The following is a 22,790-nucleotide window of genomic DNA, read 5'->3' as shown; positions in this document are numbered from 1 at the left end:
AGTCACGCCTATATGATTGAATTCATTTATTAACAATCTGTAATATTATCTCAACTGGCTATTATGCACAGGAGAAAAGTTTGTTTCTTTGAGACCAATAGTGTCCCATTGAAACCTCCAAACACATTGTGTCGGCAGAATCCAAAATTGTTTCAAAGCCCACAAATTATGTAGTGGTTTGTGTAGTTATTTTAACCAAAAAAGGTGCCATACTCCAATAAAAACATCTCCGCTCAAAAGAGGAAGTGCAAACTTAAAAACACACAAGATTCAGAAGATTAAAAGTCCACTTACAATGCATGAAAATTGAATGCATTAAATGGGTACGCAGTGGGGGCTAAATCTTCACGTGCGCACAATCTGAAAGCACAAAGTAACAATGTCACTCGAGATGCGCTTTTACAAAAAAACCTCTCTTACTGGTAAATCTCATGGAATTGAGCTTGCCAAATTAACTTACTTGCAGCACAACGACTCGCTGCCAAAAACCTACTTGGCACACTTCTGCTGCCCGGAAGCTAAAGGGCCGTTTCTGACTGCGAAATTAAAGGAAACTCCAGTCAGTCACGTCGACGTCATCGCGTTCGTTCAAGAGAACTAGAACGCAGATTGTATGGCCACTCATATTAGTGATTCCTTCTTACTTCCGGTTTTAATGTGAGCCGAAGGTTACTATCGAATGTAAATTATTAAATAATAGCGACGTACCACATGCAAAAAAACTATTAACTACTTTGCAAAGCCAAGGTAAATAACTACTATAGTTAGTTTCTTTTATCGACAGCCCGAAAAAGTCACATAACAGGAAATGGAAAAGTCGAAATTATGCCCGCATTTACGATCCAATTTAGAATTCTTTCCCATAGGTGTCACGTTTTCCTTATCACTAATTGGTTAGTTTTAGGTGTTGGGTGTTTTAGGTGTTGAGTGTATTAAGATAGTGTTATCGCAGCACCTTATGTTGTTGATATATATTTAAAAGGGGTAGAAGAGTGGCTTATTGACCCAGACTCTCCTGTTGTTTTGATATATAACTAAGATGGCTGCCACAGAACAACATGGCTTTAGCTCCTGCTAACAGAAATTCTTGCAAACTTTAACAGACAGTCCTTTTAGCATGAGCTAAAGACATCTCTATGATCAAGAAGGAACATAGAAAATATTTTTCACATAAATCCTGGTCCTCTCTTTTTTGGCCCCCTGCACTGGCCCCCCCCTGTCCCCACTACCTCTGTTAAAACTCTGGGTATAAAACTCAATTCTCAACTCACCCTTCATTCTCAGGTCAGCTCCGTGGTATCTTCTTCTTTCCTTTCATTGCGCACTATTCGCAGGGTGTCCCGTTTTTTTACTTTTTCTGCTCTCAAACTTATCATTTTGGCCATGGTGGTGTCCCGCCTGGATTATGGCAACGCCCTATATGCAGGTATTCCTGCATATAGTCTTCGGCGTTTGCAGCAGATACAAAACCAGGCGGCCCGCCTGGTCTTTAACCTTCCGAAATTTCACCATTCCTCCCCTCTCTTGAAAACCCTACACTGGCTTCCTGTGCGAGCCCGGGTCCAATTCAAACTCGCCTCCATTGCTTTCCTGGCTCGACAGGGCTTGGCACCCGCATTTATCTCTTCTGAGATTACCCCCTATGTTCCCACCAGGGAACTGCGTTCTTCCTCTCAGTCCCTCCTCACTATCACTCGCTATCAGAGAAAGAAGTGGGGAGGTTCGAAATTTGCGACCCTTGCCCCAACCCTGTGGAATTCCCTCCCTCTTGAACTTCGTTCCCTCACTCTGTACTTAGATTTTCGCAAACACCTTAAGGCTCACCTGTTTTCCAAGGCCTTTGACTAAACATTTTTTAGCTTCCCTTGCTTCCTAGGCCCAGATCTTTTCAGTTTTAGCGCCAAGAAACCGCTGGTGTATGTGCGCTGTACAAGTATTTTTAAACTCTAAACTCTAAACTCAAATTCATCAATATCCTAATCCATTGCTAGGTGGGCTTCTACATTTGAACATTTCATTAAGTGGGTATATATAAGGTATACGCAGGAGTACAAAGGGAACAGAGCATTGGGTCATAATTAACATACAGATAGCAGGAGAGAATAATGACTATTATTACAAACCGAACTATCAATATTTTTCAAACCCTAAGCAGAAAGCAAATCCCAGAACCATCTAGTCCAATTCTATGTTTCAGGGCTCCTATGTATTTCAGTGACCATCTATTTCAATTTCAGAATAGCCAACAGCGCATATCTAATAAACATTTTCAATAGACTTTTCCAGTGATCCTTTTATGAGGGCTAGAGAATCAATTAATATACTCAAGGAAAGGGCAAAGTAACATTTGTCAACTGCTCAGAAGAACGTTTCTCTTGCAGAATAAACATTATTCCAAACAATAATATTAAGGAAAGTACAAGGATCATTACAAATACTATCTTGGCTGCAGGGGACCAGAAGGACCACACAGGGCCATGGGAATTAGGGCGAGGAGCCGCAAAGGGCTGCTCCTCCTCAAAAATGGGACAACCAAAAGGGTACATTGCTAACAAAAAGAATTCCTTGGAAAATTGAAGCCGCTGTACAACCAGCCTCACAGGCAGGCTCTTGTTGTTCCCACGGTGGAGCTGCACAACTCGCAACTCAAGAATACAATTGTAGGAGAGTAGGGTCTGCTTTCTTATGGTCACACCACTTTTTGCTTTTTGCTTCACTGGTTTTCGACTTTAATGTGGCTGTGGGCCTGCTAATCGGACCCACAGCCCTGCTGTTCTCTCTATAAATTCATACCATGTACTTTAAGTACATCACCAATTGGGAATTGGGTCACTCTTGTTAGTCCCTGTACAGTGTACCCTAGGTACACAGGGCATAGGTGCACCCAAGGCCTACCAGAGGCTGCAGCATATCTTATGCCACCTCTGGCTGGCCATCCAAACAGACGCAACTGGCTGATCCCTCAGCTGGGGCAAGGTCGTGTAATCACCCCTTGCTTAGGTATAGTATTCCTATACCTACCATTATATATAGACACATATGCAGCTATAAGTCACTCCTATGGCAGGCCTTAACAATCCTGAAGGTAGAGTGCTTGGTTTTATGTGAGATGAGGCTCTAGCATGAACTGAGCCTGTCTGCAGCTTTCGTAACCATGTCCTTATAGCTGTTCTATGATATAGCTATATCATATACTCTTAAGTGCATTATAATCCTCGCGGTTGAATGCTAACTTTGGTTTGGCTTTATCAAAACATGTCGTGTAAGATGTCATACGCTTTGGAATACTACCCCCTCGCCAGTTCTGGCGACGGGGATAGCATTCCACCCTTCTATAGGGAGAAGACATGTTGTTCCTACTAATCCCAGTTAAAGTTAACCAGAGCCTCAGCATCACAAAATGGATGCTGCTGCCACAGACACAAGTCTGACCTCCTGCTGCTGGGAGTCCTTCCAGCGAGGGAGGCTTGGACAATAGGTTTCCTGTCTTGGGAGGTGCTAGCACCACCCCAGACAGGCCATAGTGTATTGAGGCTGGGAGGGCTGAATGAAATGAGACACTGTCTGGGGCACACAAGGTGTCCCATGCATAGTCCGGTTCAAACACGTGCTGGGGCACTCCAGCCCCAGCTCTGGCGCGAAACTGGACAAAGGGAAAGGGGTGTAAGCACTCCCTTCCCTGGTCCCACCCATCAGAGGGACCTAGCAGGTAATCCAGCCCCTACATTTGGTATATAGGTAGGAGCTGAGTCCCAAGACTTTAGATTTATCCTGACTGAAACTTGAAACGAAACTCTGGACCTTCGACGTTCTACCTGAAGATAGAAGACTGAAGAATCTCCCTTGTGGTCAAGGAGTGACCACCCTGTGTAAGCAGGCACCATCAAGCGATCAACGGTTTACTTTGTCGACGCTCCCGCCGGAGCCCGAGCACAGAGCCTGACAAGACATGGACTTCCAGACTTCCTTCAGCCCGATCCACAGCCACAGCAAAGCTGAGACCGTGGAGGCGACGAGAGACGTGGGACCGGCCATCTTGGAAAGCCAGCGAATTGCTTTCCGTGCAACTTCTGAGGCACCCTCGAAGTTGTGCATTGGGGATTGAGAAGCCCGTGCCCCGAGCACCATCGGCACAGAAGATCAGCCCTCCACACTCCACGAGTGCCCCGTGGGGCCCTCCTGCATTTTCCTGCTCTACGCGTCTGTCCGGTCACTTGCCCGTTAGCTCATGGCCTCTGTGACGACGAACCTTTGAATTTACACCGCTGGTCTGGTTGCTCCAGACTGGCCCCTGCTTCCCTGAAAAGGAGAAGCCCATCAGACCCAGAAGCCATCTTCGATTCCTGCGTGGGTTGCCTTTGCCAAGGCTTGTTGACTCCAATCCGGAAGCCGACACCGCCGACAGCGAGAGCCTTCATGGGACAGTCCGTATCCAGCTCCTGGTCGTCGTCGACACCTCCTGGTCCACGTGGCTGCAGAGACAAGCTCCATGACATCACCTGATTGCTTCGCGACATCGTCTGGTTCCTTCCTGGTTCCTTCCTGGTCACTGGCTAGTGACCCAGACTCTGTCCCCTCTGCTTTCAGGTACTCTTCATCCTCGATCCGCCCTTGGATCCAACCGGACACTTCCCTCTTGGTCGCCTGCAGCATCTTTCTTCACGGCTCCATAGGATTCAGCCACGAAACCCGACACACTTTGACACCTATGCACCCGCTTCCTGTGGGTGAGGTAACGCGAGTACTCCGGTGCTCCTGTGGGTATTAACTATCCTATTTTCAGTGGCTTTCTCCTAGTACATCCGGAAGTGTCCTAAAAGAACTAATTTCCAATTCTTTCGTTCCTATTCTAACTCTATGGTAACTCACGTCTGTGTAAAGACACTGCACACGCATCCCGTGGGCCTCCTGCTCCCTATCCTTTGGTAATACAGCATAGCCCCAGCGATTCTCCAGGCCCTAGGCCTATCCTTTGTTCGTAACGTGGTTCTTATATCACTATTTTAGTATATGGTTTGAAGTGCCCCTAGGGCATTACTGTATTTTGTGCAACTTATTGTATGATAATGAAGTATCTTGTTATGTGCTTGTGCCTCTGACCTCATAAAGAGTTCAGAGGATTAATTTAGTAATAAATACATATATATTTTTTATATATGTGTGTGTGTATATATATATATATATATATATATATATATATATATATTGCAGATCAAAGAATCACGCGGCACTCTTCTTGACAGTTACGATGTTTATTCACAGGTTACAAGCAAAAGTCCTACGCGTTTCGAACAAACGTTCTTGGTCACGGCAGTGTTTTACATTAGTCCTTTTTTTCTTTCGCATTTTATACCCTTACTTTCTCACCAGTAGGGTGATGCAGTAAGGAGAATCCGAATGGAGGAAAGGGCATCAAAACGATTAGCGAAGGCAGAAACAATGTTCCAAAGAAAAGACAAAAAAGTAACTAGTGCAGAGGAAGCGGAGAAAACCACACAATCTAATGTCACTACATCGAAACAACTGTTTATAAAATTAGAAAAACTCATGAGAAAGGAAATATCACGAGGCTGGGAGATAATTACATTGGAGAAGTATGTGGAATGTAATATGGTGCCCAGAGGCCTCCGCATTTTTACTCTCCCCAACCATCATGATACAAAGCCTGAAATGTTGGAAGAATGGGGTAACAACAATATGGACTGCTCGATACGAATGATGAAAATAATCATTAAATATGCAAGGAAAGAAATAGATGAATTAATTAAAAAAATAACAGAAACTGAAGCTGAAATTACAGCGTCAAAGGAAGACATCATCACAATTAAAAAACTGAGAACGGAGATGGATAAAAATCTAGACAAACATGATGATGAGGTTCAAAAAAGAAAAGAACGTAAATTTCATAGAGATGAGGATGATTACAAATTTGGAACAATCCTAACCTTTGCACGAAAATTTGAGTCTGTTAAAAAACAATGGGATGCAAACATGAATAAAGATACAAATCAATTAACTAGTGGATCAGAGTCAGATCTTGATGAAGGTGAACAAAGAACAGCAGGAATACGCACGTTTTCTTTTTTAGAGGAAATGAAGCTGCTCTATCGCGAGCAGCAAACACCCCGCTACAATCCAAGAGGGCGCGGATATTACAGACAAAGAGGAAGAGGCCAACAATACTCAGGCAAACCAAACACAAAACAAGACGAGGCAACCGAAAAAGGCGCAAGGTACAACCTGAGATCAAGACCAGTGAGGAGTTAACAATGAGAAAGAATAAAGCAACATCAAATCTGGTCATAAATCTATCACGTTATAATCCATCAGAAGAAGAACTCAAATTGCTTAACAGAGGCCTATCATTTTGCCCTGAAATTCATCATGAAGAGGTGGACACAAAAATTGACCTCTATAAATATATAAGAAAGCTGAAACTAAAAAAGTTCTTTGCAAAGAAAACAATCAATTCACAAACAACCCAAAGAGTAATCAGGGAAAGAAACACAGATGATATCGAAAGTACATCTGATCTAATTGACTCACAAACAACTCAAAGAGAAACCAACAGGATAGAGACTAACGTATTTAACATCGAACACGTTCCTCAATTACGCATAGCATATGAATTGGCGAATGAGGAGATAAATTCTCAAATCACTGAAACTCAAATTCTGGGAGAAATGGAAGTCATAACGAACAAAAGAAGACCATCTACCTTTAAACCTAAATCAAAGTTTTATCCTACTCTCCATCCAGGAAATAAAATAGATCTCTTCTATGACCTGGTATTGAGTGACATTGAAACAATGAAAAATAACACTCACTCGAACATTAAGGAAAACCTATCCAAAAAAGAACGAGCAGCTATCCAATCATTGAAAAACAACGCCCTTATCGAAATCAAACCTGCTGACAAGGGCGGGAACATCATAATTATGGACAAGCAACAATATATTGATGAAGCCCTGCGCCAACTAAATGAGATAAATAACTACCAACTGCTAAAACGGAATCCAATTCCTGAATTCAGATTTGAGTTGGAAAATAAATTAAATTACTGGCAACAAAATGGTCTAATCTCAGAAAGTGAAAAGAAATACTTAATAGTGGAAAATCCTATTACACCAACAATGTACTTTTTACCCAAAGTGCACAAAACTCTGAATAAACCGCCTGGAAGGCCAATAATTTCGAGCTGTGGAAGTCTGTATGAAAATGTGGCTGATTATGTTGACTTCTACATTGCTCCTATTGTTCCAACTCTGACATCATATATAAAAGATACAGGTGATTTTTTAAGGATTCTAATGAACACAGAGTGGGAACCATCGTACCTGTTGGTAACTATAGATGTGGTGTCTCTGTACACCTCTATAAGTCATGACAAAGGAATCAAAGCCATCAAATTCTTCCTAAAACAGAGACCAATCACAGAACGTGAACATTAAAAAATGCTACTGGACATGATTAGGATGTGTCTACACAACAATGTTTTTCTTTTCAACCAAAAAATGTATCAGCAGAGTTATGGAACAGCCATGGGAGTTTCCTTCTCTCCAAGCTACGCAAATCTCATGATGGGGTGGTGGGAGAGGAGTGTAGCTTGGAGAGAAGAAAACGACCAATGTATGGCAAATGTAGCGTTGTGGCTGCGTTTTATAGATGACTTGTTTCTGCTGTGGAAAGGAACAGCAGCAGAATTTGAGATCTGTTTTAACATCTTGAACACAAATGAGGAAGGACTAAAATTCACATATACAATTAGTCCTAAAGAAATTGAATTTTTGGACATTAAGATCTTTGTCAAAAACAACAAAATTGAAACAACCACACACAGGAAAAAGACTGCGACAAACAGCATCCTTCATGGTTCCAGTTTTCACCCCCCGAAACTGAAGAAAAGAGTACCATATGGAGAATTTCTCCGCATGAAGAGAAATTGTTCAACAGATGAAGAAATGGAAAAGAAATTTGAAGATACTAGAAATCGATTTGTTGAAAGAGGATATAAGAACAAGGACATAATACAGGGTGAAACAAAAGCAAGACTAAGAACAAGATTGGAAATATTGGAGAAAGGGAATAAAGATGGAACAATATCAAGATCACAAAATGAGAAACCTTTGGAAACAAAACAGGAAGAAGACGATCGACCACGAATGGTAGTAACCTACACAAAAGAAAGTTACAAAATTAAGAAAATTCTATCCAAATATTGGCATGTATTATTAAAAGATCCCGACATTGGAAGAAATATTGGAACAGGCCCATTGTTTTCATATCGAGAGCGCCAAACATCCAAGACCATCTAGTACAAAGCCATTTCTCTATAAATAAACCTGTGGATTGGCTCCAAAAGAGGAGTCATGGATTTACAAAATGCCAGACATGTAAAGCATGCAAAATAAGACAAAACACAACTAACCTAAAAGAGCCATCAGGCAAAAACTTTGTAGTTAAGACCAAAATAACATGTGAATCTTCATTTGTAGTCTATATGCTAAGATGCTGCTGTGGAAAGGAGTACATTGGCAGCACAAAATGCCCTTTGAAAAAGAGAATACTGGAACACATCCGGGCAATACAAAATGCAGATAATACTTATGCCATGGCAAAACATATCAGAACCCATGTTGGAAAGACCTGGCAAGATGTGAAATACTTAGGCTTAGCAACCATTCCCAACCAAGAGCTAGGTGGAGATAGACTACAAAAATTAAGAAGGTTGGAGTCCAAACTCATAATTAAATTCAAAACGAAACAACCTCTGGGTCTGAATGCAGATGAGGAGATGCATGTTCATTTGTAAAACAGAAAAATGGTGAATGAACCTTAATGACATTGTATTGTTCTACTACTGTAAAAATCCCCGATATGACTTAAGGTACAAACAGAATGACACTTATTATGAAAAAGGAGTGATAAAAATGTGGGGCAAAGGGCACTCAGCCCTAGGAATAAAGAGACATTTGAAAACAGAGGATTCACAAATCCGTTATGCTGTCTAATGCATATACGGGTGCATTCGCGGGGGCTTCCGTGAAACTGTTGGTAAAAGGTTAACCAATTAGAAATTTTTCTACTTAAGGAAAAAGTGAATAACTGTTTCATATGTATCCCCACAGAACACTCCGAGACAGATAATGTAAATAAATACAAAATGTAAATATGTTATAAACTGCAATATATATATAAACAACTGCAAGTCCCAGAATGCATCACCCTACTGGTGAGAAAGTAAGGGTATAAAATGAGAAAGAAAGGACTAATGTAAAACACTGCCGTGACCAAGAACGTTTGTTCGAAACGCTTAGGAGTTTTGCTTGTTACCTGTGAATAAACATCGTAACTGTCAAGAAGAGTGCCGCGTGATTCTTTGATCTGCAATTGAATTAAAGACACGTCCCGGGCTGGCACCGACATTTAGAGTTCCCTCTGCGACGGGTACAATTGAGAGGAAATATATATATATATATATATATATATATATATATATATATATATATATATATATATATATATATATATATATATATATTCACTGAAAAAACCATAGGTTTTAGGCCTTATATAGTTAGGAATTAGCATTTAAAAAACCATTGAAATTCCTCCTATATAGTTAGTTGGACTAACTATATTTGGCGCACCCGCAATCCACTGCTGATGATGTCACATATTACATCATTCATGACATGGTCAGTGACATCACTGATGACATCACTGATGACATCTCAAATGACATCACTGATGACATCACTGATTACATCATTCATGTGATAATACGATGCACCTCCTCACACTCTAATATAACCTTTGATACACCCAGTGTTAAATACAGACTACCATTCTTGAAACCATTGACATACCAATACCAGTTACTACATAGGCACTCACTGATTCCTAGGTCTACTCACACATCCACTCATTCACCCATACAATCACTCATACATACAGTCCCTCATCAATGCAACACTATCATATGCACTCATACACCTATGCAGACACTCGCACACTGCCACTCATCCTTGGAGTTACTCACACACCTAGTCAGTCATGAAAGAATCAATCACACTTCCATTTCCTCATCTATACAGTTATACACACAACACCTTACTTATTCAAACATATACTAACACATACTTACTCTTATACAATCACTAATACAAGTACAAATTGATCTGCACAGAGTCACACACCTCCCAGCCAGCCACACACTCAGTCTCCCATACAAATACTTGGGCAACCAATCAATAACCCATATAGCCACTCATATAGCTACTAATCAACGCATGCAGCAGCTTACACAACAACAGACATACTGATGCACACATTCACACAGTTTAGTCACTAACCTATGCATTCAGTAAGACACATTTAATCACTCACTCATACAGTCCGTCACGCACCTACTAAATCCTTCATCCAGACACTTATACATCCACTCGTTCTTCAATATGTAAAACATATTTAAACTTTACAGGAAAACAGTCACTGGATGATGTCATCAGTGATGTCAAATGTGATGTCATCAGTGATGTCATCAGTGATGTCATTTGAGATGTCATCAGTGATGTCATCAGTGATGTCATCAGTGATGTCATTTGAGATGTCATCAGTGATGTCATCAGTGATGTCACTGACCATGTCATGAATGATGTAATATGTGACATCATCAGCAGTGGATTGCGGGTGCGCCAAATATAGTTAGTCCAACTAACTATATAGGAGGAATTTCAATGGTTTTTTAAATGCTAATTCCTAACTATATAAGGCCTAAAACCTATGGTTTTTTCAGTGAATTTCAAAGGTTTTTTTAAATGCTAATTCCTAACTATACAAGGCCTAAAACCTATGGTTTTTTCAGTGAATTTCAAAGGTTTTTTTAAATGCTAATTCCTAACTATATAAGGCCTAAAACCTATGGTTTTTTCAGTGAATTTCAAAGGTTTTTTTAAATGCTAATTCCTAACTATATAAGGCCTAAAACCTATGGTTTTTTCAGTGAATATATATATTAACCACACTTCCAAGACAGGAAAGCCAACGCCGTGTCTATGCGCAAAGTACTTTAATGTCAGCTGACATTAAAATACTTTGTGCATAGACACGGCGTTGACTTTCCTGTCTTGGATGTGTGGTTCATTCATTTTGACCGTGTTTGGGAGGTCTGCAACATCAACGCGCCCTTTGATTTGGAGGCAGTGGGTTATCCTGAACAAGTGTGGAGCGTATACATATCTACTAAGAGACAAAGAAAAACCAAGGACCTTAGAGAATGAAACTTTCAGGTTTATTACTACTTTCTCAAATAAGGCTGGCACCTTGAGAAAAATACTTTGTCGCAATTGGCATATCCTGAAAACTGACATGGTAATAGGCAGTACTCTCCCTGATTACCCACAGGTAACTTTTAGATGAAGTAGATCTTTGAAAGACACATTGGTTAGGAGCCATTATGAATCCATCCCATTTATTCCAAGATTTAGCACAGTCACAGGGTATTTTCCTTGCTCCAAGCGTAAAGCTTGTAAAACAGTTCCAACGTTTAATCATATAAAATACCAGGCATGAAGCATGACAAATCTATTAACAAATTTCTGACCTATAGCACTCCGTTTTGTGTGTACTTCTTGGTGTGCCCATGTGCCAAACAGTACATTGGGAGTACAATACACCCAACAAAACCTAGAATTCTTGAACACTCGAGAGCGATTGAGAATAAAGATTTCTCATACCCTGTGTCCAGGCATTTTGCTAAATTCCATAAAAGCGATAGCAATCTTTTGAAGTTCTACTGTATTGACCATGTCCCTGCAAGTGATCGAGTTGGGAACCGGGAGCTGAGATTACGGAGATTAGAATCGAGATATATCATAGATATTCAAAGTAGCATCCCGAAGGGCTTAAGCACTGAAGAAGAGCTATCAATTCATCTAGGATAAAACTGTTGATGACTAGATCTGATGATAAAACTGTGGGTATCTTAATGCTGAATTTCCTTGTTATAAGTGTCCAAAGTTGAATATTGAAATGTATATAGCAATTTGGATACGTCTGCTGCTTAGCCTATTAAAGGCTGTATATAATTGTATTTGGAGGAACCTATGATATAAGATGAAAAGTTTTGATTAAAATCGATTTACTGGCTCTCTTAAAAATGAGAGGCCAAAGTGCCCATTCAGGTATCAATTTTGTTTTGTTAATGGACATCCCTGATGGGATTTGACATTTAAATCATAAGAACCACAATCAATTGATGATGGAATGTATTGCTAGTGATTTTATTTATAAATTCAGGAGTAATTATGTGGTCTTTGCCCATGGAGAGGTCAATTTTGAAGGGGAAGTTAATTTCCATGAAGGGATGAATTGTTACAGTAACAAATGAATTACCGTGACTAAATGTACATTTCTTTCCTATTTTGCATTGATAATGTGAAAAGCTATACAATGAATTATTAACATTATCCTTGTTTGTATTTCGCATGTTTCAAGATGGTGCCTCCATTTAATTTAATCTACAATTCACTCCGGAATCCGTTTTTTATGTTGATAGATGATGCCCTGGAAACACTAGGAATGTGCCGGATATAATGGTGTTTGAATTCTAAGCACTTTATGCACAGATGGAAAAAAGGCGCGGAGCCGAAACGCGTCCTGTGTTTGTCTCTGTCTTGATGTAAGAATAGAATCACAGAGAAACGACCTTGAGAGTGCGGCCCATTCATTTCTTTGCTGGAAGATGAAGTTTGGAGCGGTATATGTATATATATATATTGACACAGTTGGATAATATCACCAACCAAGACAAAACACAGGGGGTCACATCACGTCCTATTATTAGGCCTGTACTCGCTAACTCTCCTTCTCTTTTTGTCCCCTTTTTGACTATTTTTGTCTTTTTCTCCTTGTTCTTCTCCTTCGTGTCTATTGCAGACCTATTGGTACAGTGTTCTGGCAGCCACTATCATAGCACATTATTTCGTTTTACTATGTATTTCAATGCCTCCCTAAACTATTAGTCTTCAAATGATAGTTGGGACGTGTAAATAAGTCATGCCTTTAGGCAGAGACCAAGGGCCACTCAGAGATGGAAATACTTTAAAAAAATCGGGATTTCCGCATTATATGTATATATATATTGTATGTATTAAAATATATGCAACTGTACTGACAACACAACTAACATTGTGAAAAATCAAAACCTATAGATGCAGCTCTATGTAAATAGTGTAAATATTTATAAATATAACCATGTACCAACCATTTAGATGGCACAGAGTCGTTCAGTAGGAACAACTGAGCCATCGTGTCTGGTGAAAGAATGCCAGCAGAGACATATTCTGAAAATACAGGAACTCAAGCCATAAATGCATGCCATCCAGCCTTTCTATAACTGCTGCAAAACATCCTTCTTTTCTAACCTCACCTCAGCACTTACAAAGGGAACCCCAAGCTTAATCCCGATCAACCCCACCACATAAACAGAATGGGCAGTCCAAAAGATATGCCCTCACCATTTTTTCCCCAGTTTGACACGTTCTGCTCCATCAGGTGAGTTCCACCTGCACATTATGGTGTTTAACTGGACTGGCAGTACTCTTTACATTTCAGGTCAGTAGCTTTGTGCCCCGCGCCCCCTCCGCCACTGCTCCAGCCTCCCTCTTGGTCTCCGGGGCTCCCTCGGCACAGGGGAGCCCCGCACCTATCCGTCCCGCCTCCTCTTCGTCCTGGTGCCGGCGGCTTCCTTCTCTCCTCGGGGCTCCCTCAGCACACGGGAGCCCCAGCCGCAGACGACGCTTCTCTTCCAAGTGGCAGGGCTCCCTCCCATCACGGGAGCCCTGCAGAGTCAGCCGCCGTCTTCCTTCTTCCCCCTCGCGGCGGGGGCGGGCATTTCCGGCCGGCCGCGCTGGAATTGGCCGGCCGGCCCCAGCACTTCCGGGTCGCCGCAGGCAGCGCGGCGGCCCGATTTCAGGCAGGCAGGCGGGGACAAAAACGAGGTGGGCACTCGTAATTAATTAAAATAAGCGGGCTGGCCAGTGCTGGGTCGCCGCGGGCAGCGCGGAGGCCCGATTTCAGGCAGGCAGGCGGGGACAAAAACGAGGTGGGCACTCGTAATTAATTAAAATAAGCGGGCTGGCCAGTGCGCGCACGGGTGCGCGCCTATAGATGTATAAGTGATTTTAAATGCAATTTTCTCAGCAAATACTGGACGGATTTACACCATTTAAAGAAAAGCGTAATCTGCGAACCAGTCTCTTCCATTTTACCAAATTTCAAATAATTCCGTTCAGCCGTTCGGGCTGTAGCCGTGTCTAAAGGTCCTATGGAAATTTGCATGGGGAAAACACGTTTTGGGACCCCCCTTTTATCTCAGCCCCCACTTGACGAACCCCCCTCAAACTTTCAGGGAAGGAGCGGAGCGTAACGGGCCATCTTCTTTGAGAAATTCACGTAGATATATTAACCGGCGCCAAAGTTATTCCCAATAGAATGTTCCATAGTTTCCTATGGAAACTAGGTCCTAACTATATATACCTACTGGCGACTGCCAGTAGGTAATGTGTGTGTATATATATATATATATATATATATATATATATATATATATATCTATATATATATATATATATATATATATATATCCTGTGTGATGTCCTTTCACTTGGTATCAAAGGGATTGCATATGGTAAAACAGCTGGCTTCACATGCCCTCTTGAGTTTAGCATAAGACTGCTTTGTCCATGCCACCACTAGGATAGCTGGTCTATAAGGTTGACTTTACAACCATCACCATAAGGGTTGTTTGGACTGGTGCAAGGTGCTCACTAGAATAGTGAACATCATATACCAGTCCAACTTCTCACAACAATCACGGCCCAGTTTTAAGGAGAACGTTTCTCCTGTCAGGATAGGGCAATCACCTTCCGGGGCAAATGCCCTCAATGATCCTGTCTGGTGTCTCAGGCAGTGCACCAGTTTTCTTCACTTTAATCTAACAGGCACCAAAGGCACAGCACCTGTACCCTAAACTCCAGTCCTTCCCTAACTCCTGTGTTTCTCCGCTGGCGCACTACTCTTTTGTCGGCGCCACAGATTGCACCCAATATTCCCAAGTATCCCTTGATCAACAAACCAAGGGGCAGACTTGCATTCACTTTGCGGCCAGGACTCAGGGTCCTGAAGCAACCCTTGTTTCGAAGGGGGTCACCTCAAGCAACAGCCTCCTTGCCATTCTTGTCGGTCTGTGACTCTCTCAGCTGGGCATCAAAAAGTGGATCCACGACTTCTCCTTTCTGATTTGTGACCCCGTTTTTCACCCAAGACAGTGGCAGGGGTACACACTTCACATACCAGTGCTTCCAGCCATCTACCTTCACTGAGGTCCTAGTTGCCAGCAACGCCTGTGCTGGTTCCCTTCACCTTGGCTTCAAGCTGGACTGGTGCTGACTCCCCAGGCTGGATCTAATGTCCGGGCCCCTCTGGCAATGGTTGTAAGGCAGCAAATATCTACTGGTGGACAAAACAAAAGGTCTTTAGACAAGGCATACAAATAATCTATCGACAGAGAGGATAGTCTCAGAATACTTCCTTCGTCTTGGGCCACCCAAGAACCACTTCCATCTATCTGAGAGTAAAAAACACCCTGGACTTATTACACTATTTGAAGCAGCTAAGGAAGTCTGTGTTCATTTAATAAATTCGGAGTAAAAAAGAAAAACAATACAGACATACTCTAAATTCTTACATTCATGTATTCCTATATTATTCGTCTGAAAAACCTCAAGAAAGGGAAATTCTTACAACAAGGATTTTTTTGTGTTTCATAATCCATAACCTTTCACTACTTGTACAGAACTGCAGGCACTTCTAAAATTATTTCTCTTAATAAAAGCACCTACATTTTACACTTAAGGTCATGCTTTCATGGAGCAGCATGGAACATCTAAAACTGCTAATTTCACAGGGATTCTTATTACATAAAGAACAAAAAAAAACTTCAACATAGTGGGTACATAACTTTCTCCAGCAGAACATGTTGTAACAAATAAACTCCTATAAAACAATATTTTCTTTTCAAAAATGTTTGCTGAGGATCACATGGGCGTCTTTCCTGCATTCTACTTTTCAGATCCAGACTATGCAACATCATTTTCAAAGGAAAAAAACCCTATTCACCAGCTCTAATAAGGGCTGTCCGCTTATTTACACAGACTAGCTAATAAAAGACTAGCAATGCCCTTGCAAAACTGTATGTAGTATGAGAATAACACATAGTTCCCCTTAAAGGTCAAATAAGGGAACCGCAACCTAGGCTACTCATCGTTTCATAATTTCATCAGACAGGATGGGCAGTAACATAGCGTATTTTTTATTCATTTTATTAATGCTAACAATTTTTTTATAACCGTATTACTGGATAGCCAATTAAATGTCTCATGGCCGTTTCCCAGACAGCTTAGATAGGCCAAAAAAAGAGTGAGAAAAGAGAGAAACCCTAAATTTGCTTACCCTCAATTTGCACAGGAGCTAACTTCCTTTCCCCCATTTCGACAGTAAGAAACCTGAAACAGGAGACCTTCTGTCGACACTATCTACCCCTATTTTTGGCAGCTGGGCACAAACAAACTTGTAGGAGGTATCGTAGAAAGTGGCTATTGTCTTATTCAGCATAACACAAGCACATTGAGTTAACTTAGAAAGCGTTAATGACCAATTACCAATTCCTTCAACAATTGTACTAGTGTAACATGAGGGCGAAGGAATGCAAACTAAATCCCATTGCCTCCTTATCTCAGCCCTTGCACAGTAATCTTTAAGCTTAAACCATTATTTTTAAATACATGGCAGGGCTATGCTTTCCACAGGGCCCACATACACCACTATCTTTCCTTCTGTTCATATGACTGCGCAAAACTTGCTTTTGACAAAAATAGTAAGCAAAACTTCTCTTTCTCTCCCTGCGCTGTCATCTCGTCTTTCAGAGGTTGAAGTGTCAAAGCAAACCTTTACCTTAGCCCTGTTGGGTTGCTAAATGCAGAACTCTACCTCTAATCCTTACCAGCTATCCCATTTTTGTGCAAGGCTTTTCCATGTGGTTTTTCCAATTCAAAGTAACTCTGGAGACTCCCAGCTGAAAGGCAGTCCTGATCCGTACCTGTTTGCCAATAATTTAAAGGTAGGATAATAACTTCTGCGGGTTTCTTTATACTTATTTTAATTTGTGTGCAGTGTGCTTTTTCTAGCACTATAGAGATACGCTGCTGGTTCTGTACTTGCATGTGTGCATTACTGCTAAGGTACACAGTTGGGATGACTCTTTCTTTAATGCCACACAAAGCATGAAATGATAAATATATTCATTTTAGTTCCTGTGCATAAGAAAACAGTGTACCAGAATGGACTAAAAAGTCAATAGCATTCCTCATTAACTCTGAAGATTGTAAAGATGCTTTCAGCATACCATCTAATAAGTGGCAAGGATCTCTTACAGGGAAGCACCTCAGCTCAGGTATCAATTTTGACAGGTTCTCACACAAAATGTTCATATACATAGCAGGAATCGCTGCAAATACGAACAATATCACTCCTATCTTTTTTGAACTTGGAAAGAACCTTTTTTGCAGAGAATTCCAATTGACACTGCTTTCCTTGTTTTCCAAAAGGCTGGTGTCACGTTTTCACCACTATTCGAGATGCTTGGTGATAGTGCTCTTTTCACATATACTTGTCACTTTACCCTGCATTGAATGTTTAAAGCCTGAGGTGTTGGCAATTCACCTACTATCAATACTGACTCACTAGAAACTAGAGGCTGATGTATTTAGCGTTTTTACCCACTCTCTGTGGGTAAGTGTGATAACACATATTAGGAAAGAATTTTATGAAACTAGCCATTTTACCCATCAGTAAAAGAATCAAACACAGCTAAAATATCAAATATGATTTTGATATTTCCTGATTCTCTACAGTTTATAAAATAATTCAACAAAACCTAAAACATGCTTCTAAATCCTGCACCTTTAGACCAAAGACAACAAAACTGAAAAAAAGCAAAAGGAAGAAAACACTATTTTAGTGATATCCCTAAACAACAAAACCAAGCAGAATGTTAGCCCAGTCTTTCTTTCTGCTAGCTTATATAACAGTTACATTGTATTGGCCCCTTCAGGGAAAAAAATGACTGACTCTTTCACTCTCTTTTTCCTTTCTTTGAATGGCATTTAGTTTGTGGTTGGGCATTTCTTTTTTCAATGTTTATATGTTTTCACTGGTGAGGGCTATTTCTCTTTCAGTGGGGTTTTATCAGGTATTTTAGGTTTAAACCTAAAACCGGACAGCCTACAAATACAATATTATATATAAAGTGGCACTTCGCTCAAAGCGTGCCGTTCAAGTTCTCACAATTTAGAGAAAAATCTCCTCATCACCTGCCTACATAAATTGCAATTTACATATATCCAGGCAAATCACGTACATTTTTTGGCCAAACCAGCAAACCAATGTCGACTACCTCACCAAGCACAAATCTCCAGCCTCGCACTGCCAAGTTCTGAGTGACCTAACGGTTGTTTTAGAATATTCACGCCAAAGAAGATCTCAGTCGGGAGCGGCTAACACCTGGAGAGCCAGATCAGGGAAACCAGAAACACATGAAATGAAATGAAATGAAATGAAATGAAATGAAAAATTGCATTTGTATAGCGCATAACTGCCCTGAGGCCTCGCAGCGCTTGAAGATTAAATGGTTTAGCGCAGGCTCAGGGCAGATCAGCAGGATTTTGCAAACAAATGCGTTTTCAAGGCCTTTCTAAAAGACAGGAGGTTGCTGTTTCCTCGGATGGTGAGGGGAAGGGCGTTCCAGAGTCTGGCCGCCGAGTGGGAAAAAGAGCGGCCACCCCACCGGGCTTTATTGATTTTAGAGGAGGTAGCCAGCTGCAGGGTGCCAGAACGAAGGGAGCGGGCTGGAACATAGGGCGTAACCAGGGGGTGCAGAATCGCTGGGCCTACACGATGGAAGGATTTGTGCAGGATGCACAAAGCCTTGAACTGCACTCTGGCAGCCATTGGGAGCCAATGGAGGTCTTTCAGAGCCTTCCTCGCCGACTGCCGACGGGGCAGATTAAACAGTAGGCGGGCTGCACTATTTTGTGCGACCTGAAGCTTCTGAAGTACCGAGGCCGGTGCTCCCAGATAGAGAGCATTCCCGTAGTCCAGGCGGGAGAGAATCAGGGCCTGGACCATGATCCTCCTCGCCTGGAGAGGGAGCAAAGGGAGCACCCGCCGGAGCATCCTCATTAGTCCAAAGCAAGTGGCGGCGGTCTTAGTAGCCTGGACCGAGAAATCGAGGGCGGTGTCGAGCCAGATCCCGAGGCTCTTTATCTGGGACCTAGGGGCGGGGAGAGCGCCAAGACATGGTGGCCAGACGGGTGCAAGAACAGACGGGGAGGAATTTTCCCCGTTAAGTTTCAGACAGGAGGCTTGCATCCATCTGGCAACAGCCTCTAGACAGGGGCCTAAGGTGTTGGATGATCCATCTGCGTGGTCTAGTGAGACCACCAGCATGAGTCTACAGAGACGAAGAATCTCCGTGCGCAGGGTAACTCCTCAGTAGATTACTGTCCTGTCCTCAGTAGATTTTTGTCTCCCGTCAAGACCACTCCCTTGGATAGCATCTTCACCGATGAATACCACGTTCGGGCGCCATTTGAAGAAATAAAAACCTTTTTAGGGATTCACTGATACACCTGGTCCTTAAACCAGCAAAGGAGAGATTGGCACGGAAGCTGCAATATCTTAAGAAGTATTTATTAACCTCACATGAGGGAGACTGCATCATACAGTACCCTCAGGCCGTTGTAAGAGACAGTCTAAGGAGTGCAGAGAACAGGGACATTATATATGCATTTGTTGCATAGTCCGCATAAAACCAAGGGGAGGTCCTGGCACATACAAGTATACTTAGTGACTAATATGGGTATACAAAATGTGCTTACTCAACAAAGTGGGAGGGGAGACATTTCTCCTTACATCAGCGAGAGCAGCCTGAAAGTTATACACTAGGAGCAGGTGCATTCTGGCAGCTACAGGTCTTTCTGAGCATGTGCAATGCTCTGGAAGAGGGAGAAAGCACATGGCGAGCACATGGCTAACTAAGATGGCTGCCACAGAACAACATGGCTTTAGCTCATGCTAACCGCAATTCCTGTAAACTTTAAAGCTGGGTCCACTGCTAAACATAGATCTTTGCTGTATAATCGGATTGTTTCTGTAGAAGGGTAGTGGGGTTAGGCTATTCTGTTTCATAATATGACAGGGATTTTCATAATATACAGTTTATTGACAATGCTGATGGTATTTTTGCTGGACAGTTGTTTTCTGATTGTGGCACGTATACTGCATCTTAGAGCACGATAGTTTAAATAGACATTTCAAATTCCTTTTGTGTCTCTCTCCTGTTTCATTGTGGATGGGTACGAATGTGTGAGCGAAAGGGGGGTCCTGTCACCGCGATCCCTAAAAGGGTTGGGAGTGTTATGTTCTGGGGTGTCAATTCACTTGTGCCTCTAACTATAGTGTCTCTCTAGTCCTCCTTCTCAAAACCAGTCTGACTTGGGCTCATGGTACTGAGGTGGTATGGTGACTCCATGCCGATCTAGTAATATTCCATGGTCCCAAGCATAGTTCTGTTCCTGAGCAGAATTCCTGCAACATGGTTCCGCTAACGTTTGGTCTGGTACTTACTTGCGGGAACCCCGAGTAGCACTTCTGCTTGTCCACAATACCCTTACACCGTCTTGCGGAGATGTCTGCGGTGTTTGGGATTTATCTTCCACAGCTTTTAGAGACAACCTAATTCTGTTGGTTTTTCAAGCTTGAATATTAAAGGGATCATACCCGCTTTGTGCTGGCTTTTTTTAATCCTCTGCTTATTTGATTATGGCAGTTTTTAGTGTGGCTAATTGCCGCCCTACCGTTACACAACACTTACTTGCACATGGTGTCCCTAATGCAGAGGCTCCTGTAGGTTGAGGGATTGAAGTGGACGCAGTGTACCGCTTTGAATCTTTTATTCCTGGGTCAACTTTCTGGCCATCAATGCTAATGATAATTTTTCATACTTATGCTGCTGCTGCAGTACTATAATAAATACTTATCATCCGTATGCACTTCTTGACCTTCCTCTCACGGTCTGGGTACACCAGACTTGGTTTAATAGCGCACTTCCTCCTGTCCCCTGCATTGTTCATCTGGGCCACTCCAGTATTGACGGGCCTCCTGGCCTACTCTTGTAAGCTTTTCACCTTATCTGAATTTAGCTGTGAAGCGTGTTTTAAAGGGATAGATTGTTCTTTTATATAGACTCTTAATATACTTTGTTTCCTGTGCCTTTTTGGCAGGTCCTACTAGAGCTGGCGCACATGCTCAGGCACAACAAGCTGCGGGACTTGTTATTAGTCCGGTAATTGTGTATTCAGTTATGGGCAAATGCCCACCTAATTGCGAGGAAATTCCATTCTGGATTGATCACGAAAATTTGGATAAAGGATTTTCTGTAGTATACAACAATAATACGTTGTCTCTTATTTATAACATGAACAGTATTGTGTCATCTGTTGTTGATATTGTACAGAACTATATGTCAACTTTGTATCCTGGTCAGAGTCAGCTCAGATCTACTATACAGTTTAGTTGGACACTTCAAACACACACAACAATCAATAGGTATACAAGACACAGCATCTACCATGTTACGTTTAGAAGAAAAAAACAAATCCCATTTACTGTCGCCGAAAATGCTCTCAGCAGTATGGTTAATACACAGTCATCTCCCTGCCCATATCAACATTTCAATTAACAGAGTGCATGAAACCTTTTCTGATAGGTAGACATGAACCCCTTGGGAGTAGCTACATCCATGAGTTATGGTCCCTGCCATTTATCTGTTGTTGTGAGGGTGCAGTTAGAGAAGTTTTTCTCACTGGAGTAGAGTGTGAGTCCAATGCTGGTCATTCACTTGTTTGTCAACATGTTAAAATTCACAGCACTTAAAATGTTTTGGTGCCTAATTTGGCATTTATCTAAAGGGTACACCGGTTCCTGCACTTCTTCCCTTCATCACTGTACTTTCACATGGAAGCTATCTCATGCTTAATAATCAGGACTGTTGTAGTATGCGGGTAGGAGTCTCGTATAATGGGTCAGTTTACCAGTTAGTCTCTTGTTGCAACAACGTCCTGTTGCCCCAACTCCATGGAGTGGTAGATTGCTCATTTTGGCCTACCATTCTGACTTTTAAGGTAGATTTCAACATGCTAAGATGACTTAAAGCATTATTGTTTCAACAAGAAAAGGCTCTTACATCTTCCTCCGAGACCTTCGAATTGCAGGAGGCCAGAACTACTGTTGAATACAGTCATTGTTAAATACAAATCTCCTCCTGCATTTCAGGGAACTGATACATCAAATATTTAATGCTTCAGATACTGGGGGTGTAGGATTTTTTTTTAAACTTGTAGGCTTTGGCCTCGTCACTTCTTTCCAAACCGATCTATGGAGTAATACCAACTTTTCTACACTTTATTTTTTCTAGCATGTTCGGTGGGTTCCTTGTACTGCTGTTCCTCATTTGCTTGTATTCAAGTACAGGAGTATTAACCCGTCAACCGTGTTGGGATTGAGGTAGAGACTAAATCAAAAAGATGGTGTCCCAACTGGTATAATTTGGAAGACAATTAGTATGGATATGGATACAACATTATCCAGAGAGAGACAAGGAGACTCTA

The sequence above is a fragment of the Lissotriton helveticus genome, chromosome 9 (assembly GCF_964261635.1).
Source record: "Lissotriton helveticus chromosome 9, aLisHel1.1, whole genome shotgun sequence".
Lineage (NCBI taxonomy): Eukaryota > Metazoa > Chordata > Amphibia > Caudata > Salamandridae > Lissotriton > Lissotriton helveticus.
The sequence above is the reverse complement of the archived record's forward strand: the minus strand, read 5'-3'. Positions refer to the sequence as shown.